Source organism: Ovis canadensis, chromosome X (assembly GCF_042477335.2).
Source record: "Ovis canadensis isolate MfBH-ARS-UI-01 breed Bighorn chromosome X, ARS-UI_OviCan_v2, whole genome shotgun sequence".
In the NCBI taxonomy this organism is placed as follows: Eukaryota; Metazoa; Chordata; class Mammalia; order Artiodactyla; family Bovidae; genus Ovis; species Ovis canadensis.
The window spans coordinates 57,415,083-57,433,091 of NC_091727.1; the positions used below are offsets into that span (position 1 = coordinate 57,415,083).

The window sequence follows — 18,009 nt, forward strand, 5'->3', positions numbered from 1 at the left end:
AAGAATACTGAAGTGGGTTGCCATGTCCTCCTCCAGGGGATCCTCCCAACCCAGGGATTACAGGCGAATTCTGCCATCTGAGCCACTAGGGAAGCCCCCATCCAGAAATCAGTTTCCTATGTTGTTAAATGCTTCACCCAGTCAAGAAGGCCTCCTCTTTTCTCCAAATCATAGTAAATCTGTCTTGGTAATGCCCTGGAGAACATAAAGCTCCCCAGGGAATGGCCCTGGTGCCGTGTCTGCCCTGTAATGATACATGACCTGGCAGTTTCAGACAATTCCTCCATCTCCTCTGTGCTCCTTGACCCTTAAAATAGATCTTTTATCAGATCCAGTTTCCTGGAGTTAATGTTTCTCCTGAGCCCACCTTTGGAAATGGGGCCTGAAGTTCTTGAATACAACCCTGTGTTCAGAAGGCCTAGCCCCTGGCAGATGGCCTGGTGCCGCTGGGCAGATCATTGGGGCTTTTCATGCTTCTCCAAGAGGATCCCTCCTGATCCCTCAGTATGAGGACAGGCCTCCTTACATTCCAGGAAGCACAGACAGTACGAGGAAGCCCTCCCAACCTGCCCCTTGTTCACTGCACAAACACCTTCGGAGTCTACATGGTGTTCTCAGCTGCTGCACGTGCTGCCAGTGTTGCCTCCTTGGCAGCGGTTACTGCAGCAACAGCTTCCATGAGCTCATGAATACTCCACAGACCACTCACAAGCAGGGGACCATGACCTGTACAATTTATCCAGACTGGCTTTTTCCCCATCACAGGGTCTGAGCAAGATGTGGGTGAAAAAGCATCTGCCTCTTTTGCCAAATCTCCAGAGTTTTCCTTGCAGGGTGCTACCCTGTTAGGAAGCTGTCCAGACACTGAGCCAGCCTTTGTGACAGACTCTGGAAGAAGCTTCTCTGCCTTTCTGAGAGAAGTCAGTTATTTGGGTGACTGGGACTGCTGCCTGGGGCTGAGCTTGGGGGCAGATATATACAGGTAGGCTCCTCTTTTCTGACATGGCTTCCTCAGCTCCTCAGCCTCTACTCCCACAATGGAGCCTCTTAACTTTCATGTTTGTTGCATCCAGCAGAGAGAGTAAGTAAGGACTTGAAAAACTACTTCCTTACCAAGGAAGTAGTTGGTATTGCTACTTCCTATTGCTCCAATTGCTATTGTTATTGCTCCAGTTCATTCAGTGGGCATCTATAAGTTATGACCAACCTAGACAGCATATTAAAAAGCAGAGACATTACTTTGCCAACAAAGGTCCGTCTAGTCAAGGCTATGGTTTTTCCAGTGGTCATGTATGGATGTGAGAATTGGACTGTGAAGAAAGCTGAGTGCCGAAGAATTGATGCTTTTGAACTGTGGTTTTGGAGAAGACTCTTGAGAGTCCCTTGGACTGCACGGAGATCCAACCAGTCCATCCTAAAGGAGATCAGTCCTGGGTGTTCATTGGAGGGACTGATGTTGAAGCTGAAACTCCAATACTTTGGCCATCTGATGCGAAGAGCTGGCTCATTTGAAAAGACATTGATGCTGGGAAAGATTGAGGGCAGGAGGAGAAGGGGAAAACAGAGGATGAGATGGTTGGATGGCATCACCGACTCAATGGACATGGGTTTGGGTGGACTCCGGGAGTTGGTGATGGACAGGGAGGCCTGGCGTGCTGCGATTCATGGGGTTGCAAAGAGTCGGACATGACTGAGTGACTGAACTGAACTGATTGAACCCCTGCTGTATACCAGGTACTGTTCTGCATGCTAGGGATACATAAAAGGTACATCATTCATTCAACAAACATCAAGTCCCTATTCTGTGCCAGGCTTGATACTAGTTACTGAAGATCATGAGCAAAACAAGACAGATCCTTGCCCTTGCGGAGCTGACATTCCAGTGGGGCTGAGAGGCAATAAGCATGAGAATTATCCAGTATGTTAAAGGTGTGAACAGCCATGGAAAGGGGTGCAGGGAGAAAGTACAGCAGGGTAAAGGGGATCCAGAGTGGGCAGTATTCATAGGATGATCAGGGAAGGTTTTATTATGAAGGTGGCATTTGAGCAAAGATATGAAGTGGTGCTAGTGATATAAGAATCCACCTGCCAATGCAGGAGACCCAGGTTGCTTTAAATTTTTTTTTTATTGGCATATAGTTGCTTTACAATGTTTTAGTTTGATGTACAGCAAAGTGAATCAGTTGTACATATACATATATCCCACCCCCTTTTTTTAAAAATTTCCTTCCATTTTGGTCACCACAGAGTATTGAGTAGAGTTCCCTATGCTGTACAGTAGGTTTGCATTAGTTATCTATTTTACACACAGTATTGTAAATATCTATTATTTATTTTACTCATAGTAGTGTAAATATGTCAATCCCAAGCTTCCAGTTTGTCCCACCCTCTTTCCCCCTTGTTATCCAAACATCATTTGTTCTCTACATCTGTGTCTCTATTTCTTCTTTGCAAATTATTCATCTATTCCATTTTTTCTAGCTTTAAGAATCTTTATAAAGATTAGAGATACACCACCCCTTTTGCCATATCCTATTAATAGACCTTTCAAAAAGTAGTTCTTATATCTTCTGGATACAGACACTTCATCAGATATATGCTTTGCAAGTATTTTTCTTGGCAGTCTGTGGCTTGTCTGTTTGTTCTCTTAACAATGTCTTTTTTTTTTTTCTGAAAAGGTTTATTGTGGACAGAGGGGAAGGGCTCGGTTGTTCTTGGCTGCCACTTTCCTCATGGTGGCCAGGACATTGCTCAGCTCCTCTCTCTTCCTCTTGGCACGGATGTATGTCCTCACCCTTTTCTTGATGAACTTGCGGGCCCGCTTGTCCTTGAAGACCTTGAGCAGCTCCATGGCCTGCCGCTCATAAGGGGTGAAGCTGCACACCTCCCGGATCATGTCCCGCATGAACTTGGTGTGCTTGGTGAGGCGCCCGAGGAGGTGGCTGTGCCTCAGTTTGCTCATGTTCTTGGTCATCTTGTGGCCCTTGTTAAGGCCCATGGCCATGGGGAAGAGCAGAGCCACAGCCACCGCTCTGCAGTGGCTGGTGAGGCAGAAAGCATTGGCTTTTGAAAAGCAGAAATGTTCAATGTTGATGTAGTCAAATTTATCAATTTGTTCTTTGTGGATTGTCCTTTTGATGTCTTATCTAAGAAATCTTCGCCTAATCCAAGATCACAAAGGTTTTCTAGAAGTTTTATAGTTTCAGGTAATATATTTAGGTCTTTAATCCTTTTTGAATTACTTTTTGCAGTACAAGAGACCCAGGTTTTACCCCTGAGTCAGGAAGATCCCCTGGAGAAGGGAATGGCCACCCAATCCAATATTCTTGCCTGGAGAATCCCTATGGACAGAGGAGCCTGGTGATCTCCACTCCATGGGGTCGCAAGGAGTCAGACACAACTGAACAACTAACACATTGTATATAGTAGGAGGTATGAATCCAGGCTGCTTCCTTTGGTTATGAATATCCAACTGTTCTAGCACCATTTGTTAAAACGACCATCCTTCCTCCACTGCATGGCTTTGTGCCTTTTAAAAGAAATTGGTTATCCAGGACTTCACTGGTGGTCCAGTGGCTGATACTCCACACTCCCAATGCAGGGGTCCTGGGTTTGATCCACATGCCACAACTAAGGCCCAGTGCAGCCAAATAAATAATTTTTGAAAATCAGTTCTCCACATTCTTTTTCTTTGGCTGTGTTATGCAGCATGTGGGATCTTAGTTCCCCTGCAATGGGAGCACCAAGTCTTAACCACTGAAGTGCCAGAGAAAGTACAGTTGATTTTCGTACATTGATCTTGTATCCTCCAATCATGCTAAAATAACAATTTTATTACCTTTTTTATAGATTCCATTGGGTTTTCTACTAGATAATCACGTTTCTGCAAATAAAGACAGGTTTATTTCTTTCCAATCCAGATGCTTTTTATTTCTTCTTGCTTTTATGCATTGACTAGAATCTTCAGTACAATGTAAAAGAGCAGTAGTGAGAGTAGATATGTGTCTCATTCTGGGTTTTAAGGGGAAAGTAGTCAGTCTTATGCCATTAAGTACACCATTAGTAGTAGGGTTTTTTTTTCCCTGTCTCCAACATACTTGTCATTTATTAAACAAACATTTAGTACCAAGCAGGTTCAATTCCTGCTAATCCTAAACCTGTTTGTAAATTCAGCAAAGTCCCAGCTTCCTGTCATTCTAGGGACTCTGGCCATATCTTGAACCAAGGGTTCCCGTGAGGTTAGGACAGTTCTCCAGGGGCAGAGTTTTATTACTTTGTGGTATCAGGTAAGCAATGATTCTCAAAGTATGGACCCCAGACCAGCAGCAGCAGCATCACCTGTAAACAGGGCAGAAATACAAATTATCAGGTCCTTTCTGGACCTAATGAATTTGACATTCTGTAGTTGGGAACCAGCACTCTGTTATAATGAACCCCCCAGGGGCTTATGGTACAAGCACCAGTTACAAACTACTCTTCAAAAGAAAACTGCAGGACTTCCCTTGTGGCACAGTGGATGAGAATCCACCCTGCGAATGCAGGGGACATGGGTTCCCTGGTCCAGGAAGATCCCACATGCCGCAGGCCCACCAAGCCTGTGTGCCACAACTACTGAGCCCCTGCTCTGGAACCTGTCAGTCGAAACTACTGAACCCACTTGCCTCACGTACTAAAGCCTGCATGCCCTAGGGTCCATGAACCACAAGTGCTGAGCCCGTGTGCCCAGACCCTGTGCTCTGCAACAAGCGAAGCCATCTCAATGAGAAGCCCACGTACCACAACTAGAGAGTAGCCCCCTACTCTGCAATTAGAGAAAGCCCACTGGCAACAATGAAGACCCAGTGCAAACAAAAATAAAAATAATTAATTTTGAAAAGCATTTAAAAGAAAATGGCAGACCCATTTCAGTGTCAAACCTTGGGCAATGTCTCTAGGACAAAGGCCACAGTGACAACTAGACTCTCATTAATGCAAAATGGAGAAGGCTTCCAAAATAGATTAACCAATCCGTATTTTTTTTTCTTGCAAAGCTTTATTTTTTAGATCTTATTGTGATGAAAATGCTCAACGTAAGATCTCTGCTTTTAACGAATTTTAAGTATATAATGCATTATTGTTGATTACAGGTACAATGTACAGCAAATCTCCAGAGCTTATTAATCTTACCTAACTGAAACTTTATGCCTGTTGATTATTAACTCCCCATTTCCCCCTCTACCCAGAACCTGTTAACCACCATTCTAGTCTTTAATTGCATGAATTCGATTATTTTATTTTTAATATGTTTATTTGGCTGTGTTGGGTCTTAGTTGTGGCACATGAGATCTTCATTGCATTATGCAGGATCTTTAGTTGCAGCACCCAGACTCCCTAGTTGTGGCACATGGGCTTCAGTAGTTGCAGCATGCAGACTGTCTTGTGTCTCACAGGCTCTAGAGCTCATAGGCTTAGTGGCCCTGTGGCATGTGGGATCTTAGTTCCCTGACCAGGGATTAAACCCATGTCCTCTGCATTGCAAGGTGGATTCTTAACCACTGAACCATCAGGGAAGTCCCAAATCTATTTTACATACCTCATAAGTGGAATCAGGTAGTACTTGTCTTTCTGTGTCTGGCTTATTTCACTTAGCAAAATGTCCTTGAAGTCCATTAATGTTGTTGCATATGGCAGTGAAAGTGTTAGTCGTTCAGTCGTGTCCAACTCATTTGTGACCCCATGGACTGTAGCCCGCCAGGCTCCTCTGTCCATGGAATTTTCCAGGCAAGAATACTGGAGCAGGTTACTATTTTCTACTCCATGGGGTCTTCCTGACCCAGAGATCAAATCTCCATTCTCTGCGTCTCCTAGATTGGCAGGCAGATTCTTTACCACTGCGCCATGTGGGAAACTTGCTATCACTTACCTGTGACTCTTACATGTGAAATCTAAAATATGATACAGAGACTTCCCTGATGGCCTAGTGGTTCAAAATCTGCCTTCCACTGCAGGTGGATGCGGGTTCAATTTAACCTATGGGAACTAAGATCCCACATGCCCTGGGGGAATTAAGCCTGCAGATAACTAGAGAGGCCTGCATGCTGCAACAAAGACCCAGCACAGCCAAAAAATAAAATATGATACAACTGAACTTATTTCCAAAATAGCAACAGACTCACAGACATAGAAAACAAATTTATGGTTAACAAAGGGGAAAGGGGATGGAGGAGGGATAAATTATGAGTTTGGGATTAGCAGATATATATATATATATATATATATATATATATATATACACACACACTTTTTTTTTGGTTGCACTGGGTCTTAATTGTGGCATGCAGGATTTTTAGTTGCAGTATGTGAACTCGTAGTTGTGGCATGTGGCACCAGGAATCAAACCTAGGCTCCCTGCATTGGGAGTGCAGAGACTTAGCCACTGGACCACCAGGGAAACCCCAGAATATATATATTCTTAATCACTTATGCTGTACACCAGAAACTAACACAATACTGTAAATTAACTGTACTTAAAAAAAAAAATCTAAAATGTAGTACATCCAATGTTTGGGCTTCCTTAGGGATGGTTTCTGGAGAAGGCAATGGCACCCCACTCCAGTACTCTTGCCTGGAAAATCCCATGGACGGAGAAGCCTGGTAGGCTGCAGCCCATGGGGTCGCTAAGAGTCGGACACGACTGAGCGACTTCACTTTCACTTTTCACTTTCACGCATTGGAGAAGGAAATGGCAACCCACTCCAGTGTTCTTGCCTGGAGAATCCCAGGGACGGGGGAGCCTGGTAGGCTGCCGTCGACGGGGTCGCACAAAGTTGGACACGACTGAAGTGACTTAGCAGCTTAGCAGCAGCAGGGATGATTTCTATTTAGTGACTTTCCCCCTGTGTATGGTTTATACTTTATTTTTATTTTATGTATTTATTTTTGGCTGTGCTGGGTTACTCTGTTACTGTGGGCGGGCTTTCTCTAGTTGTGGTGAGTGAGGACTACTCTCTAGTTGCAGTGTGTGGGCTTCTCACTGTGGTGGCTTCTCTTGTTGCAGAGCAGAGGCTCTAGATTGTGGGCTCAGTAGCTGTGGCACACGGGCTTAGTTGCCCTGCAGCATGTGGGATCTTCCTGGACCAGGGATCAAACCCATGTCCCCTCCATTGGCAGGTGGATTCTGGACCACCAGGGAAATCTGGTTTATACTTTCTGCTTTCATTGTAATTTAAAATGTGGACATTTGAAATAATGTGGCAGCTCTGAAATTCAGATTCTCTCCTCCCCAGGATTTGTTGTTGCTGCTGTTTAGTGACTTTTCTTAACTAATTTTGTAAAGTCCTTTGTTGTGTGTGCTCACCAAAGTGACCTTCATTAACTTAGTAGCCTCTTTGAACCAGGTCTTCAACCTTTGCCTAGGGTTTCTGTGTGTGTCACTGAATGCTTTGAAAACTCCAGCAAGGTAGTTTACAGCTCTGCCTTAGCAGAGTTTTCCACAGGGCATCAAGATCATGCAGAAGTGGAAATAATGCCATTTGTAGCAACACAGATGGACCTAGAGGTTATCATACTAAGTGAAGTAAGTCAGGCGAGGAAGGACAAATACCACATGATAGCACTTATATGTGGAATCTAAAAAAGAATGATACAAATGAACTTAAACAGATTCACAGATCTCAAAGTCAAATTTATGGTTTACCAAAAGGGAAACATGGGGGAAAGTGATTCATTAGGAGACTGTATTGGTCATATACACACTACTATATATAAAATAGATAACTAATAAGGGCTTACTGTACAGCACAGCGAATTCTACTCAATGTTCTGTAATAACCAGTATGGGAAAACAATTTGAAAATGAGTGGAAATATGTATATATATATATATGTATATATATATATATATGGATAACTGACTCACTTTGCTGTACACTTGACACTATCACACATTGTAAATCAGCTATATTCCAATAAAAAAAAAGTCACCCAGAGGTGAAAGCATACGGTCTCCTCAGCTCTTTCCTGGGCATGCTTGCAGTCCTGCAGTTGTACATGGATGTGGCCTTCCAGATTCCCAGAAATATGTCAGAGTTTTTCAAAGGTCCCTCTGGACATCTCACTCCCAGTTTTTCATGATTTTTTGGTCAACTTCTTGTTGATTCCAGCTGTTATCACCACCTCACCAGATGTGATTCAGAGAGAGCTCTGTATCAGGTCAAATAAAGACAAGCCCTGTAAGTGAAGGTTTCCAGGGAACTGCCATACAGATCAAGAATGATAATTCTCTGGGCCTCACACTCATTAGGATGGTTACTATGAAAAAGAAAAGAAGTGTTGGTTCAGATGTGGAGAAAATTAGAACCCTTGTGCACTCTTGGTAGGAATATAAAATGGTGCAGCCACTATGGAAAAAAATATGTATGGCAGTTCCCCCAAAATTAAAAAAAAAAAAATTACCATATGATCCAACAATTCTACTTCTGCAAAAATATCCAGAATAATTGAAAGCACAGTATGATGTAGAGGTTGGGCCACTGGACCAGCTGAGGCTTGGGATACTGCTGGGAGGCCTGGGCTGTTTTTTTCTTAAATATATTTTGTAATACTGTACAACCAAATCTACCCTCCAAGGCCCTGACGCCTCATTGGTTCCACTGATTGAAAGCTCTTTCTCTTCCATGGACTTTAAACCCAGCAGGAAAGAGAAATAAAGAGGTGAATCTTCCAGGCCCTTGACTGCTCCTTTGTGTGGGGCCAAGGTTTGTACTTCCCTGGTGGCTCACTGGTTAAAGCGTCTGCCTCCAATGCAGGAGACCTGGGTTTGATCCCTGGGTTGGGAAGATCCCCTGGAGAAGGAAATAGCAACCCATTCCAGTATTCTTGCCTCAAGAATCCCATGGATGGAGGAGCCTGGTAGGCTACAGTCCATGGGGTCACAAAGAGTCAGACACGACTGAGCGACTTCACCTTCAAGGTTTGTACTTACTATACCATGCATGACTCAGATGCCCTCAGGTCCTTTTCATTACAGTATGTATCCTGTGTTTGGGTTGAAACATTACCTGACATTAAAGGAAGGATCTGGAGAGATACTGCGTTGGTTGTGTCCATCTTTTGAGTTGTGACCACCCAGTATCCCGCACAGGTATAGAATTCCTATTCATTTCAAGGTATATGAGCTTTTGTAAACAGGTTCCTGCCTTTATAGGAGGAAGCTTCTTCCCTAGGGAGCTTCTTGTTCCCTTTAGAAACACTTAACTTCTTAAAGCCAGTTCATCCTATAACTTGCATGCTTGCCCCCTAGAGGCTTGTTTTTAAGCCTCCTACGTACCACACCTGCAACATGGGAAACTGCCGCCCGGTGGATGATGTCTTGAATAGAACACAAATCAGATTGGATTTGTGTTCAGATCAGACCCATGGCAGTGACGGAACATTGCTTTTTCAAAAAAATGAAATTGGTAATGTTTTAGTTACCATCAGAGCCAGCTTTATAAACAGTCATTTACTTGGATTCATAGTTTTACAAAGGGAGTTCTCTCCCACCTTGTAGTAGAAGAATGATACAGTCACGTTTAGGTCATTATAAGTCAGCCCTTTTCAGGGAGATGTTTAAACATATATAACCTTAAAATACTGTAAAGTTACCACAAAAATAAAATAACAAAACTACCTAAAAAAAAAAAGAAAGCGCAGTATGAAATAGACTTCACATACCCATGTTCATTGCGGCATTAGTCACAAAAGCCAACAGGTGGAAGCAATCCAAGTGTCCATCAATAAATGAATGGATAAGCAGAAAGTGGGATATTCATACAATAGAATATTATTCAGCCTCTAAAGGGAAGAAAATTCTGACACATGCTGTAACACGAATGAACCTTGAGAACATTATGTTGTGTGAAATAAGCCAGTCATACAAATACAAATACTGTATGTTTCCACTCCTGTGAGGTATCTAAAGGAGTCAAATTCATAGAAATGTAAGGTAGAAAGGTAGTTGCCAGGGACTGGGGAGGGGCAGGAGGCTTAGTGGAGAGATGTTGTTTAATGAGTCTAGAGTTTCAGTTTTGTAAGATAAAAAAGTTCTGAAGATTTGTTTCACAACAATGTAAATATTCTTAACACTCATGCACTGTATACTTTAAAATGGTTGAGGTAGTAAATTTTATGTTATGTATTAAAAAGTGAAAGTGTTAGTCACTCAGTTGATCCCATGGGCTGTAGCCCACCAGGCTTCTCTGTCCATGGGATTTTCCAGCCAAGAATCCTGGATTGGGTAGCCAGCTATTCCCTTCTCCACGGAATCTTCCCCACCTGGGGATCAAACTCGGGTTTCCTGCTTTGAAGGCAGATTCTTTACCTTCTGAGCCCCCAGTGAAGCTCTTTGTTGTGTATATTTTGTTACAATTAAAAGTACATGGACACCTACTATGTGCCTGGCATTCTGGTTCATCTTTGTACACCCAGTGCCTGCATATCATGAGTGCTCCTTATCATTCCCTCTCAGCAACATTTGACTCCCTTCTTGAAATGCTTTTTCTCTTGACTTCCAGAAATCCTTCTGGAAAGGATTTGGTTCTGTTCCTGCCACACTGGCTGCTCCTACTCAGTCTTTTGCCAGTTCCTCCTCATTACACTGACTTTTATACCTTGGAAATGCCCCAGGGCTTAGGCTTCTAACCTCACCTACTTTCACTTCCTAGGTAATTTCCTCTGGCTGTAAATGAGTTTGATATTCTGATGCGTCCTAAATGTGTTGTCTACAGCCTGTACCTCACTCCTGACCTTTAGTCATATCCAATCACCTACTTAACATCTCTAAATGATATTTCAGAAGCATTTCAGAGTTCACAAGGACAGTACAAAACTCCTAATCTGCTTCTCCAGCTGACTCTCAGCTTAACTAAAACCTTCTGAGTCATTCTTAACTCTTATCATCCACACACTCTGTATCTAATCCATCAACATAGTCCTTCAGCTCTACCTTCAAAATAATTCCAGAAAACATCTCCTCCACTGCCCAGTGTCCAAAGCACCACTGTGTGATTTACTGAAATAGCCTCTTAACTGTCTTTCTTGCTGCCTCTTCCCCCTACTTCCTGCCTTCTGTGTGGTCCACACACAGAAACCAGTCTGGTTATGTTTCTCTTCTCTGCCCCAAACCCTCCAAATGGCTCCCTATCTCACTCAGAATAGGAGCCAAAGCATTTAAAATGGCAATGAGGCCCTGCATATTCTGCCCCCACAACATACTTCTGTGACTCACTTGCTCAGGCTGCTGTTCCTTCTCCCAGAATGCTCTTTCCCCAAACTTCCACAGACTTCATTCCCTCAGGTTTCTGCTCCAATGTCACCTTATCATAGAAGTTTCTCTGATCATCCCAAATAAGGTAGCAACCCTTCCTATCTCCTAATCCATTTTATCTCTAATTTATATATAAATATATGTTTACTCATCCATTTATTCACCACCTTTTTCTTCCAAGGACATTGTTCTGTTTATTGTTCCATTCTCCAACACTTAGTACAGGTACCTGGTGTGTTGTAGGCACTCAATATACATTGGATAAATAAACAAATACATGTTAATAATTAGCTATTAATGAAGGGGATTAGTATGTTACTTTTCAGAACATCAGAGCAAAACCTAATTTCTCACTTGCCAAACAATCAATTTTCCAGGATATGTTAAGAGAAAATTAATTCATTGAGTCATATCCACAAAAGAAGGTGAAATGTTCCAAGGAGAAATTCTAATATTAAAGTTGACCCAACTGGGTTTGAGCAGAGCCATGTTTAACTTCAAGATTTCTGTTTTAAGAAAGATTTTGACTGAGCTATAGATACTTGAAACTCATTCCCACAAACCTGGAATGCCTAAACATTCATCCTAGTTTGGATTTCTTCCACAGGTTACTCAATCATGACAGGTGGGTCCTTTTTGATCCTAACGCCCTTCTTGTGACAACTTGGCATGACAGGTATGTGCATCATTCTTCATTCTCTGGTGACTGTCCTGTTAAGTAAATAATCAGACTGCTAGTTTGAAAAGCAAACTAAAAAGGATTAAAGACTTAGGAATACATCTTAATTCAAATAAGATGCTAAGTCCTATTTGCTCCAGGAAAAAAAGGTGAGGTGAAGGGGCGCGGTGGTACTCCTACTATCAGAAGTTTTAACAGCACCAGGCAGGTTGTTGAAAGTCAACCTTGTGTTGAAGGACAATTCAGTTCAGTCCTCAGTCATGTCCAACTCTTTGTGACCCCATAGACTGCAGCATGCCAGGCTTCCCTGTGCATCACCAAATCCCGGAGCTTACTCAAACTCATGTCCATCAAGTTGGTGATGTCATCCAACCATTTCATCGTCTGTCATCCCCTTTTCTTCCCACCTTCAATCTTTTCCAGCATCAGGGTCTTTTCCAATGAGTCAGTTCTTCCCATCAGGTGGCCAAAGTATTGGAGTTTCAGCTTCAGCATCAGTCCTTCCCATGAATATTCAGGACTGATTTCCTTTAGGATGGACTGGTTTGATGTCCTTGTAAAAGCATCAATTCTTTGGCGCTCAGCTTTCTTTATAGTCCAACTCTCACATCCATACATGACTACTGGAAAAACCATAGCCTTGACTAGATGGACCTTTGTGGCAAAATAATGTCTCTGCTTTTTAATATGTTGTCTAGGTGGGTCATAGGTTTTCTTCCAAGGAGCAAACGTCTTTTAATTTCATGGCTGCAGTCACCATATGCAGTGATTTTGGAGACCAGCAACATCAAGTCTCTCACTGTTTCCATTGTTTCCCCATTTATTTCCCATGAAGTGATGGGATAAGAAAAGTGAAAGTGAAGTCACTCAGCCATGTCTGACTCTTTGCGACCCGTGGACTGTAGCCCACCAAGCTCCTCTGTCCATGGGATTCTCCAGGCAAGAATACTGGAGTGGGTTGCCATTTCCTTCTCTAGGGGATCTTCCTGACCCAGGGATCAAACCCAGGTCTCCCACATTGCAGGCAGACGCTTTAACCTCTGCACCACCAGGGAAGCATGCCATGATCTTAGTTTTCTGAATGTTGAGTTTTAAGCCAACTTTTCTACTCTCCTCTTTCACTTTCATCAAGAGGCTCTTTAGGTCTTCGTTGCTTTGTGCCATAAGGCACCAAAAACCACCGATTTACTGAAATAGCCTCCTAACTGTCTTTCTTGCTGTCCCTTCCTCAATCCCCACCTTCAAAAACAAACAAACAAACTCATAAAGATCAGATTTGTGTTTTTCAGAGGTGGGGGTGGGAAAGGGGGAATAAGATGAAGAAGGTTTAAAAGGTACAAACTTCCAGATATTTGATAAATAAGTACTAGGGATGTAGTGTACAACATGATAAATATAATGAACACTGCTGTATGATATATATAAAAGAGTAAATTATAAGAGGATCACAGGGAAAATTTTTTTTCTATTTCCTTAATTTTATATGGAAAGATGGATGTTCACTAAACTTGTGATAATCATTTCACAGTGTATGTAAATCAAGTCATTATCTGCACACTTCAAACATATAATGCTGTCAGTTCAGTTCAGTTGCTCAGTTGTGTCCAACTCTTTGCGACCCCATGAACTGCAGCACACCAGGCCTCCCTGTCCATCACCAACTCCTGGAGTCCACCCAAACCCATGTCCACTGAGTCAGTGATGCCATCCAACCATCTCATCCTCTGTCGTTCCCTTCTCCTCCTGCCCTCAATCTTTCCCAGCATCAGGGTCTTTTCCAATCAGTCAGTTCTTTGCATCAGGTGGCCGAAGTTATTGGAGTTTCAGCTTCAACATCAGTCCTTCCAGTGAACACCCAGGACTGATCTCCTTTAGGATGGACTGGTTGGATCTCCTTGCAGTCCAAGGGACTCTCAAGAGTCTTTTCCAACACCACAGTTCAAAAGCATCAATTCTTCGGCACTCAGCTTTCTTCACAGTCCAATTCTCACATCCATACATGACCACTGGAAAAACCATAGCCTTGACTAGATGGACCTTCATTGGCAAGGTAATGTCTCTGCTTTTCAATATGCTATCTAGGTTGGTCATAACTTTCCTTCCAAGGAATAAGTATCTTTTAATTTCATGGCTGCAGTCACCATCTGCAGTGATTTTGGAGCCCCCCAAAATAAAGTCAGCCACTGTTTCCACTGTTTCCCTATTTATTTCCCATGAAGTGATGGGGCCGGATGCCATGATCTTAGTTTTCTGAATGTTGAGCTTTAAACCAACTTTTTCACTCTCCTCTTTCACTTTCATCAAGAGCCTTTTTAGTTCCGCTTTACTTTCTGCCATAAGGGTGGTGTCATCTGCATATCTGAGGTTATTGATATTTCTCCCGGCAATCTTGATTCCAGCTTGTGCTTCTTCCAGCCCAGCATTTCTCATGATGTACTCTGCATATAAGTTAAATAAGCAGGGTGACAATATACAGCCTTGACGTACTCCTTTTCCTATTTGGAACCAGTCTGTTCCATGTCCAGTTTTAACTATTGCTCCCTGACCTGCATATAGGTTTCTCAAGAGGCAGGTCAGGTGGTCTGGTATTCCCATCTCTTTCAGAATTTTCCACATATAGTGCTGTAAGTCAATTATATCTCAATAAAACTGGAAGAAAAAAATAAAGATTTTCTCTTCATTGGTTTGGAGCAATTTTATTACAATGTGCCTTTGTGTAGTATTTTTCATGCATCTTTTGCTGGTGTTTATTGAATTTCTTGGATCTGTAAGCTTATATTTTTTATTAATTTTGGAAAATTTTAGGACTTTATTCTTTACATACTTTTTCTGTCCCCTCTGCTCTTCTTTGGGGTTTCAATTTCCTGCATATTAGGTCACACAAAATTGTTCTACAGCTCATATATGCTCTTTTTATTTTTGGAGATTCCTTTTCCCTTTTTCATTTTCTTAGTTTCTATTGCTAGGACTTCTGTCATTAATGTTTTTCTTCTGCAATGTCTAGTCATTAATCCCATCGGGTGTATTTCTCATCTTTAGAAATTCACTTTGGGTGAATGTTCCATGTCTCTGATCAACTTTTTTTTAACATATGGAGTACAGCTTTTAATAACTTTTTTAAGAATTATTCTCTCCTAATTCTAACATGTGTGTCCATTCTGGGTCAATTTCCATTGATTGATTATTATGGGTCCTGTTTTCCCGCTTAAAAAAAAACAACATTGAGATATAATTCACACACCACACAATACACAATTTAAAGTGTACAGTTAAATGTTCTTTTTAAAGGATACTTACAGGCTTGTGCAACCATCATCACAATCAGTTTTAGAACATTTTCAGCACCCCAAAACCCCATACTCCTTAGCAGTCATTGCCTTTTTTCCCCCAGTCATATCCCCCACCCACCGGCCCTAGGCAACCACTAATCTACTTTGTATTTCACTTGCCTATTATGGACATTATCTACAAAGGAGAGCATACAACATGTGGTCCTTTGTGACTGGCTCTTTTCACTTAGCATATGTTTTTCAAGGTTCTTCCTTCTTTTTGTGCCTAGTCATTTTTTTTTTTTTGGTAACAGACATTGTGAATTTTACCTTATTAGGTAGTAGGGTTTTATTATTATTATTATTCCTATGAATCTTCCTTATCTTTGTACTGAAATACAGTTACTTGGAAGCAATTTGATTTTTCAGTATCTTCCTTTAATGATTAATTGGGTATGGAGTGGTACTAAGTCCAGGGCTAATTATTCTCCACAACCTTCCTGTGTATTTCATGCCCTGTGAATTATGAGTTTTTCCAATTGACCTATGTGCCAGGCCTTTTCGGGTTTTTTTGACGTGTACACACTGCTATATTTATTTATTATCTATTTATTTTTGGCTGCACTGGGTCTTCGTTGCTGTGTGGGCTTTCTCTAGTTGTGGAGAGCAGGGGCTACTCTCTAGTTGTGCTGCATAGGCTTCTCATTGTGGAGGCTTCTCGTTCCAGGTGCACAGACTTCAGTAGTTGCAGCACTTGGGAGTTGTGGTGCACGGGCTTAGTTGCTCCACAGCATGTGGAATCTTCCCAGACCAGAAACAGAACCCACGTCCCCTGCATTGGCAGGTGGATTCTTACCCACTGGACAAATCAGGGAAATCCCAGGGGTTGTATCTGTTGTATCTGTGATACCATTTTGACAGTAGTATCAACACAATTTTCCAGTGACAAAGGAGAATCAAGCATGATATATCTGCTCTTTGGCATGCATGACAAACTTGGTGTAATGGTGCCATTGGTTGAGATGAGGGTGACAGGAGGGTGTTTGAGTTAGGGAAATTCAAGAAATTTGTTTGGATGGGTTAAATCTCAGATGGCTTATGAGACATCCATGTGAAAATGTGCAACAAGCCATAGCATATATGAGTCTGGTGACTTCTAGGCCAGAGGCCTAAATTAGTGCATCTTACAAATATTTGTAATAATTAAGGCTAGGAGACAAGATGAAGTCACCTAGGGACAAAATATTAGCTATAAAAGTAAGGGGGCCAGGATCATGGCCAAGGATACACCAATATTAGGAAATGATGAAAGGGGAGCAGTAGTCAGAGATACAGGAGAAAACCAAGAGTGAGGGCAAGAAACTGGAATACGCTGAGTGGCCACAGGAAGGGGTAGAGAAGTAACTGCTGGTTTGGGAAGATTGTTAATCATCAGTAATCTGGTTAAGAGACGTGTCAGAGACAGGGAGTCTTGGAGACAGATAGAAGCCAAACTGAATTAAGTCAAATATGCCTTAGGAAGTCCCTGATGGCCCACTGGCTAGGACTTGAAGCTTTCACTGCTGGTGCCTAGGTTCAATCCTTGGTCAGGGAACTAAGATCCTGCAATATGCCGATGGCACAGCAAATTAAAAAAAAAAGTTAAATATGTGCCGGGTTGTGAGAAAGTGGAGACTGAAGAGAGCCAGAAGATTGGCTTTGTGGAGGAGCATAACAATGGAGTAATGCCTAGAGTAGTAGAAAGAAAGTGAAGTCACTCAGTCCTGTCCAACTCTTTGCAACCCCATGGACTGTACCCTACCAGGGTCCTCCATCCATGGGATTTTCCAGGCAAGAGTACTGGAGTGGGTTGCCATTTCCTCCTCCAAAGGATCTTCCCGACCCAGGGATCGGACCCAGGTCTCCCGCATCGCAGGCAGACGCTTTACTGTCTGAGCCACCAGGGAAGCTATACAGTAGTATATGGGGCCAAAATTCACAAGTAAACATGCCTGTGGATGTTGTCAACACAGTCCATCAAACCATCTAGATGGCTATCAGGAGGGGAAAAAAAAAGTGAAGTCGCTCAGTCCTGTCCGACTCTTTGCGACCCCATGGACTGTAGCCTACCAGGCTCTTCCGTCCATGGGATTTTCCAGGCAAGAATACTGGAGTGGGTTGCCATTTCCTTCTCCAATCAGTAGGGGAACAGCTGAACAAATTAGACATTTATTCCACGGAATACCATGAATCAATTAAAAAGGATACATTAAACCATTGTCCATTATATATTAGCAACTTTTGAAAGTATAAAAACAATACTTGAAAAAAAGTAAATGATGGGTGGATTGTATCAATATCAAATATATCAATATTCTCATTGTAATATTTTACTATAGTTTACTATAGTACATGTTACTATACATAACATGTTACCTTTAGGGGGAAGTGTTTAAGTACATGGGAATTCTCTGTATTATTTCTCAAAACTACACGTGAGTCCACATCTCAAAATTTAAAAGTTGAATAAAAAAATATTTCCACTACGTACATAATTGGAGGTTTCTCCCCCCCCCCCCCCCCCGCCCAGAGAACATTTATCTTGCCATTAAAAAAAATTTTTTTTTTCACTTTGTGAATAAAACCTAGCGAGGGTGGGATGGGGAATCTCAACCTGGTTTTCCCTGGCTATTGTGATAGACAGCTTTCAAGGTTTCCAGGACCACCCCCGCCTCAAGGGTCCTGGGTCGCCCCTCCCTAGGAGGGAACTACAAATTGCTAACGGGGGCGGCCCCTCTC

At 42.3% G+C, this 18,009-nt stretch overlaps 1 pseudogene; it reads right to left on the reverse strand.

Moving 5' to 3' along the window:
* Positions 1-2,680: 2,680 nt before the first annotated feature.
* On the reverse strand, positions 2,681-9,702 carry LOC138930721 (large ribosomal subunit protein eL36 pseudogene; annotated as a pseudogene).
* Between the last annotated feature and the right edge of the window lie 8,307 nt (positions 9,703-18,009).